Genomic DNA, 11186 nt, shown 5'->3' with positions numbered 1-11186 from the left:
AAACATCTATTTGTTTAAGTATTTTCTGCTCCTTAGCTACAGTGGTGCTTCATCATGACTTGACTGGGATAGCATGTCAAGGTGAAGCAAATGGCCAGCATTTTCAAATCTAATTTATTTAAGCTTTGTAATCTCTAAGGATAGCAAAGGTTATAAATCAACCGTAAAAGGCAGGGAAGGGAAAAAATACTCCTTTGAATTTAGTAAGGATTAGTCTACATGCTGATAGCAATTAGCTCTGTTTCTAAATCAGAAATAATTCCAATAAATGGGTGTTGTTTTTTTATAGGAAATAAAACACTGATTCCTGCTTAGGAAGAATAACTTGTTTTTCGTTACACTGTTACAATTCAAATGTCCCATAGTCATCTGCATCTACTGAGTATAGATATCTCTGCAGAGAGCTTTTAAAGGAACGGGAGCTTCTGCAATACCTTCATTACTGCAGCATAAGAAATGGTGAGAACATTAACTTCTAGACTTAACCTTACATGCATGTAAGCACTAAATATGTATATGCTAATTTAAGGAAAATTCTGTGTACTAATAACCAGAGTCTCCCTGAGTACTGTTCATTTTATTCTGAATCAGTATTTTCATTTTAGTTAGTGTGAGAGTGCAAATAAAGCTGTCCTCTAATCTCCTTTCTTTAGAATCGATGGCAAATAAGAAGGCAGCACTGGTATTTCATATAGAATGAAAAAGACTGGAGAGCCTTCCAGTGTGAATAAATGTAATTTTCTAGTAGTGTAGTGCTTCAATAGAAACTACATTTATTCACACTGGAAGGCTCTCCAGTCTTTTTCGTTCTATATGATACGGATGTGGAGATGGCTACTCTACTAAACTGTTGAAGAGCCTAAAAGTTTTTTGGAGGATCGGTTGGGGAAATAATCGAGTATATAGCACTGATATTTTTTAACTTTTCTAGCAGAGGGTCTATTAAGCCGAATGAGGTTAATGTGATTATTCTTTTATATGGTACCACTAAATGTCATCCTATATTAATTTTAAACATTTGGATTTTTGCTATTACATATGCTTTAGGTATCACCCTGTAGGTGTTTGGTCTCTGAAACAAAAACTTGGACTAACAATACACAATTGTTTAGAAAATCTTGCAGAAGCATTGCACCACCACAAGTAAAGGAGTGCTACACATATGTTGCCAGTAGCAGCACAAGATAAGGAAAACTTAATAATTAATTCTTACATGGTACTAATCAAAAGAACTATATATAATATATATATATATATAATTAGCACTCTGAACAGAATGTCAAATTTTTTTCATTCATAGTTAAGATTTCCCCGAATGGAGATCCAAATTACAGAAAGACCCCTTATCTGGAAAACCCCAGATCCTGAGCAATCTACATAATAGGTCCCATACTCATATTTGCATAACCGTTTGAATCCAAGTAACACAATTTGTTTTACATATGAATATGGAAAGTTATGTTATCCCCTTATCATAATTATCTCTCTAATATATATATATGTAACCCCAACGGTAGGGGTTAACACCCACGATCCTGGTATTATCTAATGATGATTGACAGGCGGCCTTTTACAGGTTTTTGGAGCCATTTAGAGCTATTTACATATACACTTATGCACTGTATTGTTTGTCCTGACGAAGATTCCTGTGTCGTTGCATATATATATATATATAAGGCACCTTCTTCACACACCCAAGAACGGGGGCTAAGTATAAAATTAAACATCGAGTAACTTGTACATCGGACCACATTGTCTATATGGCTTGGTGCCCATGTGGGCTTCACTACGTGGGTAAAGCCACCACAACTTACCGGGAGCGAATGAACATTCATCGCAGCGCGATTAGGAGCGCACTGACTACAGGAAAGGCGGAACAACCGGTTCCCAGACTTTGGCTTAAAATGAGACATACAGTTCCGCAATTCAGGCACATGATCATCGATCATGTACCTATTCCCAAACGAGGAGGGAATAGGGGTCTCCTATTATTACAGAGGGAGAGCATGTGGATCTTTACTTTGGATACTTTGGCCCCGAAGGGGTTAAACGAGACTCTTCCAATATCCCCTTTTTACTAAGATAGTGTGAAGAACATTGAAACATTGTTTCTGTGGAACACATTTACTGTTGAAACATTGTTTCCAGGGATGTTACTACTCTTTTCTTTTCTTTTTGAACATTCTCTATGTATGACAAAGATATGGACAATTTTTTGGCAACATTATTACAAAGTGTGACATTGTTCCACTAGTTCATTATCATAGATGAGCTGAAATTTGCAAGCTGTAAACACAAGGTTGTTTATTGTTTTTATTTGTTCACAGAATTCTGATCAAAGGATCTTCAGCACATCGTTGTTATGTTCTGAACCCAGGGAGACATGAAAGGAGTGGCAACTTTGATACACCGGCCTTAGGCAGGTAAGACGTAACCAACAGCTGGGCACCCCGCAGAGCCTTTGGGCATGTAAGAGGTAACAACCATACAGAACTTGTCATGAGTATGCGGGCTGCCGTTCCTCACCCCAGTCTCTATATATTTGGGTGCCTATTACTCTATGATTGAACATGCTCGCCTACCAGCGTGATCACACAATGGAGATTGAGCAGAGTGGGATGTATTCTCACGCTAGCTCTGATCCCCTGATGTGAGATGGTTTATAAACGCGAGTCTAAGTAACGATTGGAACAGCCTGCACCAACGGGGCGCACAGATGTTGCGTGCGGGCGTTACCCGGCACGGATAAGGAAGCGCGTCTAGCCGCAGAGACTCTTTGGGGGATCGGTATTTACCGATAGCAGGAACAATCTTGGCGGCCGTCGGTATTGGGCTAGGGGATGCCCTGCTGTGTTGTGGATTGCGCCTCCCTCCATGAAGGCGATACGGGGCGAATTTCTTATGCCACTCCTGGTCCGCTCTGGGGTAAGTGATGATCAGCACTAGGCGCACTTGGGTTATTCAGATTGTTTGCCCTTTGCACATGGCTCTCTAAGAACTGTAATGCATTTGGATCACGCATGTTTTTCAGTCACTAATCGATCTCCTTTGTTGCTGGACATTGTAAGTGCAACTACATAAGGGGGAACGCTCTTTTACGTTACTATACTTATACACTCTCACTGGGTGACGCCCACATGTGTTCATGACGTCATACCAAGGTTCTTGGCGCCATTTTTGTGTTTAAATAATCACTGTTGTTTGCACTGTGCACACCTCTTGAGAAAGGCTTTAGTATAGAAGCCGAAACGTCGAAATAAATATTTTTCCTTTTTTGCACCTTGAAAAGACCTGGTAGTGCGGTTTTTTGTACAACATTTGGTCTACCTAATTCTTTGAATACTGCACCCAGGCGATTGCCATTATTTAGATGAGTGCTCCAGTTTTGTGTATATTGATATATATATATATATATATATATATATATATATATATATATATATATATATATATATATATATATATATATTAAACATTATCTGCCATTTCTCAGTGATCACACAGTCCCGAAATACTAGAAGACATACCTTAGGGTGGGCAGGAATGACACTGTCATAATGCCATATGTCTCAAACTGCTTTTTCTTTACATACAGAACTAGCCTTATACTAAAACAGGAGAATTTGCTGCTGGTTGTAAAACTCATCTAGTATCTGCTGGCACCCAAAGACGGATAGCAGAGTAAATTGTGTACTCGGCAGTAAGAAAAAGCTTGCAGTTCCCCTTACTGCTGATCTTGCATCTGCACTGCAGCCACGTGATGTTCCCTATTGCAGTGGTTGTGAAACCATTGACATATTTTAATGATTTTAGTTATCTCCCTTCATTGGAGTTTATTAGCTGCCTCCCTTATGAGTCAAAGTGGAACCCAAAGTTTCTCCATTTCTCATCTCTTTTTTTTTTTTTAAACTGGGGCTGCCTTGGCAAAATAGGGGGAGGTAGGTATTAATAATACATGCATAAACAGTTGCATATCTACACTGATGCCTGACATGCAGTTCTATAAATGTATTTCTACACTTTATTACCGTCTTTACTGGTCATCTGAATTGGCGTTTAACATTAAAATAACTAAAGAACAATTTGCAGCCATGAGGGGGGGCATTATTGTTCTATGCTAAATAAAATAGGTGGGACCGCATAGCTCTTCCACTTTGACCTCCACCTGTTCTCCCAGGTGATACTCTGTCTAAAAGTAAAGGGACCACAGTTTGGAAGGGTACTCAGGACAGAAGCTTCTCCCTGTCGATAAACTTGAAACCTGCTTTGTCTGTCCTGATCCAAAATCTGCGAATTCTGGCTAATGCCAGAGGGGCTGCTTGTAAGTTACCATAGACAGTAATTATTTGTTGGGCTGGTTGGGGGCTGTTTGGGCATCTGTGTACTTGAAATGCTAGGGCCTATTTTGAACACAAGTACAGGCATGGTCTCAATAGTATGTTCTGTTCTGCTCTGTAAACAATTACTACAGCAACCCATACACCTGTATGTCAACACTGTACTTCATGTGTATTATTTTTGTGTGTTACATAAACCTGTGTGTATGGTGATCCTGATTAATTGTGGCAAGAAAAGTGTAGCTCAACAATAGCTCCCTTCCCCCACACACCAACGTGAGGACCTGCCTGGAAGAGTGGGTCTTAGTGTAACTGTGCTTTGCTTTACATTACGAAGAAACCGTGTTTGGCCCAACAATGCTTACAAACCCTATTTATGCAACATGCTTTCGGCAGCAGAAGTATATTTAAGGCCTACGATGAATGCTTTAATTTTGGAATCAAGTTTCCTGTGCTGCACACCTGCTCACATTAGTATGATTTGAAAATCACGTTAAGAGCTGCTGTTGCAGTACATTTCTGCACTGAGCATGCAGCCTTCATACCAGCATTGGGCAGATGCATTGACCAGTTTTACCATGCCATCCACAGGTTGATCAGTCCCCATCTATTTATGAGCCCCTCTTTGAACATGTGATTATATATCGCTGCTACATAGATGACCTCCTCTTTATATGGGCAGGAGGAGACAGGCCTGGATTTGTGGAAAGGCCACCAAGGCCCAGGCCTAGGGCGGCAGGATTTTAGGGGGTGGCATACTGCCCAACCACACCCACATTGATTGAAAAAAAACACTGGGGATGTGCAGCAAATACGGAGAACACTTGTTTGTGGAATTTATCAGGGGCCAGGGTGATGAAGCTCTCAACCTCAAATTCACAAGCTGCTTTGATAAAAAAGGTATTGCATACTTGGATCTCATAATGGAGGTATCCCAAGGGGACAGTTTTGCGCTTGTGCAGAAATTGCAGTAAAGAGGGAAAATTTGTAGAAGAATCTTGTAAACTACAGGATAGGTTCCTACAGAAAGGGTATGAAATATAAAATTAACTAATGAAGGAATGGGAGGCTTAAATGATAAACCAAAATTAGTAATGAGTATGAGATTTAGTGCAAAATTTAATACAATTAAGGGGATTATAAACACTTGCTGGTACTATATGGAGATAGCACCTTTAAACAGATATTAGAGCCGGGTATTCAAATAGTAGCAAGTAGAGCCCCGACCAATAAGGAACTGAGATCTGAAATATGGCTAGATAGCCTTGGAATGTTTAGATGTGGATCCACGAGGTGCGTCACGTGTCAGGTAGTTAGAGTGTCCAGGACCTTTGTGTGTAGTGTGATGCAGGAGACACATCAAATTAGAAGTTACATCAATTGCAATAGGAAATCCGTTGTATATTTAATAACTTGTTTGAAATGTCAGAAGCAATACGTGGGGTGTACCATCAGAAATCTAAAAAATAGAATAAGGGGACACCTTAATACCTTAATAGTATTAGATCTAGGAATGAGAATAGCCCAGGATCAAGACACTTCAACTGATGCAACGGGTGGGCAAATAAAACAGATCTCAGTACAAGGAATAGAGAGGGTAACTTTGGGCCCAAGAGGGGGGGGATCTTCAAGCAAAATTGTTAAGAGCAGAAGTAAAATGGATTTATAAATTATATACCCGACAACCTGAAGGACTAAATTCGGTATTTGACATTAGTTGCTACTTTTAGAAATAGAGATGTTACATGTATCGAAATTTCTATCTTAACGACTTTAAGTGGTCTTAGATGTTGTTACAATATTAAACTAATTGGGGGTTTCCAGAGGGGAAGAATGACACATAACTGGATTAGGATTGATGAGCAGGATGAAATACATGATTTTTATATATATTGTAAAAAAAAATGTATCAGGGAAAATCATACCTATTTAATTTAAGAACTAATGCATAATTTGTGTTATGAGTATTAACTGAATAATTACAGAGAATTACTTTAATGGTTTTTAACTAATTAATTTTGACAATTCATGTTTTTTTAAAAATTAAGGATATTTCAATAAAGTTAAATAGTTAATCGACAGGATGGGTTTAAATAATGTGCATTGTGACAGGAAGTGAGGTCTCTGAGGAAGTGCGAGAACACGAAACGCGTCAGACCTCAGACGCAATCTGTAATTAATTGGATGTTAAAATAAAGTACATAACTTTTTACCTTTGATCTGGAAACGAGCGATTTCTTGGAAAGACCCAGGAGTGTGCTGCTCCAACGATTGATGCATCTATTTCGTTACAGTATATAACTTAGATAAGCCCATACATTGCCATTTCCAGTGGTTTTACCAGTGGCCATACAGTTTATAGAACACTATTTCTTCTATCAGTGTGCAGTATTTAGTAGCGTAGCACTAATAAAATAAGCTGTAGAGAATAGCTGTATCATAGCAAAGACAGGAAATCTACTTTTCTTGTTAAACAACCATGAAAACATCTCTTAAAAATGACCCACAATCAAAAGAAGAGGTAATAAAAAAAAAAAAAGCCAACGACAAAGAGTTTCTAGAACTCCTGGGTGCCACCTACAAAACAGATTGGTTCCTTGGTGCAGTAACAACCAAACTAGAAATATTGAGGCCTAACTGCTTTGGATTGGTTTCTCTGAATGCCTGGTTTTCGGTTAATAAATTATATCAGGAGGGATTCTTTCCAATTAACTGAAAGGGTGTCTTTACACAGGAAATCACTTTATCAGCTTATTCTTTTATGAGGAGTGGCTGTCAGGTCCATGAGGGGGGACTATAAACATAGATTTGCTCCAGGTTACTAATCATGATTACCACCTTTAATGGAAAAAATACTAGATTTCCTATTGTGGTTTATCTTTATTGCCTTTTGATAATCTTAGGGAAAGGCTTTTATAGTGACTTAAACATATTGAACATTAGATCAGATGTTAAGATTTTTCCAGAATCCTGATGTTAGCAACATGGGCGTTATTTTATGGAAGTAGAATGTTCACCAATACTGCAGTAGAGGGCACAATCTAGAGTGAAACAGTTGTCTTGAACACTTGAAGAAAATCTGTAACTCAGAATGTGAGTACAGCTGTATTCATGTCTGGACTGAAAATCAGATTGGCCCTGGCATTTCAGGTACAAAGAAGACCACACCAGCTCACTAAATAGAGACTGTCTATGGCAGTGATCCCCAACCATTAGCTTGTGAGCAACATGTTACTCACCAACTCCTTGGATGTTGCTCCCAGTGGCCTCAAGCAAGGTGCTTATTTTTAAGCAAGTTTTGGTTGCATAAAAACCAGTTGTACTGCCAAACAGAGCCTCTTGTAGGCGCCAGTACCCATAGGGGCCATCAATAGCCAATCACAGTCCTTATTTGGCGCCACCCAGGAACTTGCTTCATGCTTGTGTTGCTTCCCAACTCTTTTTACATCTGAATGTTGCTAACGGATTGAAAAGGTTGGGGACCCCTGGTCTATGGCATCTTACATCAGCCCCTCTGCCAATTGACGGAATCCTGATTGCTAGCCCTGGCTGGTTGTATTTTTACTGAAAATGAGTGACAAAAAAACCCAAAACTTTCAGACTAATACTGCACTTATGGGAGGAATGTAATGTTTCATTAGCGTAAAAAACGTTCACAAAAGACCATTGTGATTGTTAACGACCAGGATTTCCATTGTTTGCCTCCTTTTTGACAGGTTTCAGACCTCAGTGCCTTCCTCATAAAGATTGTGAACAAATGGCTTTTGAGACCATGCGCAGGGTATGTAATAAAATTTTCCAATTGCAAAATGTTTTTTGCAACAAAATATTTAACGAAATTTCAGAGCAGGTATTAACACTAAGGTTTGCTTAATGATAATAAGCAATGTAATATTTGCCGGTGAATGATTTTTACTAAATATTTGAGAAAACGCCATTTTGCTAAGCAATGGTACATCATCTTTTTATGTGCTCTTCTTGAATTTATTGACATTGGGATACTAGTTGTTGTTAAAATGCTCTGTGCAATCTCCTACAATAATAAAATACTAAATAAAAAACTTGAAGCCTGCAAGGCATAGTCTAGGAACAGCTGGAAGTCTAAGGTTAAGAAACAGTAGACTGCCTATCTAACCTCAGGCAATGTTTAAGCCAATGTAGAGCCATAAACATTGGAAAATTCACTAGAACATACAGGTATGTGGTGCAGGAATAATTCACCACATGTATAAGACAAGCAGTCCCTGCAGAAATATATTACATGCAATTACTAATGGATTTAACATGACTAGAAACAACCTTATTTGCAGAGTGGGGACACTCATCCTTATTACAAGTGAAGCACAGCAGTTCGAAAATGTTATCAAACTGCCTCTTTCCCTGTTGCACCCTAGGCAACCTCCTCTGTTGCCTACCCCTTGTTCTCCCCTGGTCCCAAAATAAAATAAAAAAACATAAATAAAAATATGATTCAAATCCCAGCTCATTGTGTTAAATTGTATCAGCACCATTTTTCAGATACAATTATATTGCACTTACAATTTAGCAGAGAATAAATGTTCACCCATTAAAGCCACATATTTTTGGAAAGTGTGCATTCTCCACAAATCCAAAATGGGTACACCTTTTCCACTTTGTAGCATCTTATCTTCTACAGGTCATTTGGTAACTAGATAAAACACCGTAAATATGCCATGGGTTCAATGCGTGATGCGTAGGTTTACCAACATATGTGGCATTTGGTGGCCCCAAAATAAAAATATCCCCATATGCATATATCATTTCTGCTATTCCATATAACGTATTGTGACGATTGAAAAGCATATGGATTTTGGAAAATACACATTCTGACAACTCCAAAATGTGTACATTTACTCCAAACAGCAAAGCTTTCCCAAAGTTAGCAGTTTTGATAGCATTTTTGAAAATCGCCTAAAAATGTTGCAACTTGATGCAAAATATACTGCGTTTCCATAGTATGAGCAATGTCGATCCTTAGTCCTTATCTGTCATTAAACTGCCATATAAGAAACAAAAAAATGTGACCTTTTTTTTAACCACTGATCTCAACCCAGTATACAGTACATATACAACTTTGCAAATTCTCTCCCCACCCATTTTTTTGTTTTGTTATATCTATAGAACTGAGAAATGAACAAAATTCTCCATCTATCTTTAGAAAGTTTATATTAAAGACTTATACAAAAACAAATTTGTGTCTTAGTCTAATAAAAGATACTGTGTCCTTTTTAGGGTAATTAGTGGATCTGAATACACACGTTCAGAAAGAAAGGGGGATAGAAAAAAAAGAAAATTGGCCACAGTATCACAGAGGGAAGGCAAATCACTGGGAGAATTCAGGAGCATAGTAAGCCTGCACCTTCCCTATTTTTGACATTGGGATCACAGTCACTTAAGAGTCTGCATGTGGGGACAGTGGCGGAACTACCGGGGGAGCAGGGGGTGCAAGCGGGCCAGGGCCCGCACCCCCTCAGGGCCCCCCGGCAGTCCGTTCGTCGCTGAAAATGCCGGCAAATGCGGCCGTACGGAGGGGGCGGGGCCCGGCTGCGCGTCACGCACCAGAGCCCGCCCCCCTCTAGAATCGCAACTGTGTGTGGATCATCTTTTTTGGAGTTTTCATTTGGAACAAAATGTTTCAGGTCAGGTCCTATTAAATAATTTTATAGTTCAGTTTTGCTGCTGCATTTATTACCACCAGGTCTCTTACACGCATTTGGAGTTTTTGATGCACAAGCCAAGGACAAATAAATACGGATGATAGATTGAGCGTTATTAATTTGCTTCAGGCACCTGCGTTAGGTATTTTGACAAAGAGGCCTTGGTGCTCCTGAAAGCTTACAATGTGTTTGTTTTGTTAGCCAATATAGGAATCACTTCTACAATACTTTTGTATTTTTTTATTTGTTATTATGTCTATGATAACAGTTATGTATGTAATTACAGGGAGATTGAGAGGAGCACAAACATCTTACTCAGACGTCACTGTACATGCACACATCTTACTGAAAAGGAGAAAATGGAAAGGCATATAATGGTCGGAGTGCGGGGGACTAGTAAAAAACCAGGTAACTCCTGGCACATCCAGCAGAGTCAACAAATATGTAATAAAATTTGATTAAGCTGTTCTTTGGAGTACTTTACATTTAAAGTTTCATATAATACAAGCAGAATAGATGTAACAATTTTATGAAATGTTCATTTAAGTCAGAAAGCATTATAAAATAATATTTTTTTTAAAAAATATATATTTATTCATGTATTTATAAACACATTTTTAAAAAAATAAAGCTATATAGAAAGAGTAAGTACTGCAATACAATTCTACATAAAATAATTGTATAAAAATATAAGACTGGATCGCTCTTCATTCATGCACTAGATATGGCAGGTATCCATAGTGCAGGGAGATGTCTTTGTCGCGCTGCCACTGTTTAAAGTACTGCACTCTTCCCTTTGCAGTATACTGGCAGGCCTCTTCTCTCTCCTGTTGGGCTTTTCTTTTAAGAGCTTCACTCTCCTCTGGTGGAAGTGGAATAGAAAACTCCAACTGCTCAAGGAGTTCTTCCCAACTGTCTTTAATCCGAGGAGGTGATTTCTGTATTGGTGTCTCATATTGGGCTATTGGGATCAACCTTGGAGCTGATCTTTTCTTCACACCTACACATTTTCCCTTTGGTAGGTTGCTGTGGGCTTTAACTTGACCACACTTTGGTGAAGACGGCTTTGAACGCTGATGTTGTGCTTGTTCTTCAGGTTCTCTGATCTGTTGCCGTTGACTTGTGACAATAGTTTTTTTGCCAAGAGCATGAAATGCATTAATTGAATCAA

This window comes from Xenopus laevis, chromosome 6L (assembly GCF_017654675.1).
Source record: "Xenopus laevis strain J_2021 chromosome 6L, Xenopus_laevis_v10.1, whole genome shotgun sequence".
In the NCBI taxonomy this organism is placed as follows: Eukaryota; Metazoa; Chordata; class Amphibia; order Anura; family Pipidae; genus Xenopus; species Xenopus laevis.
This window is presented reverse-complemented; position numbering follows the sequence as displayed.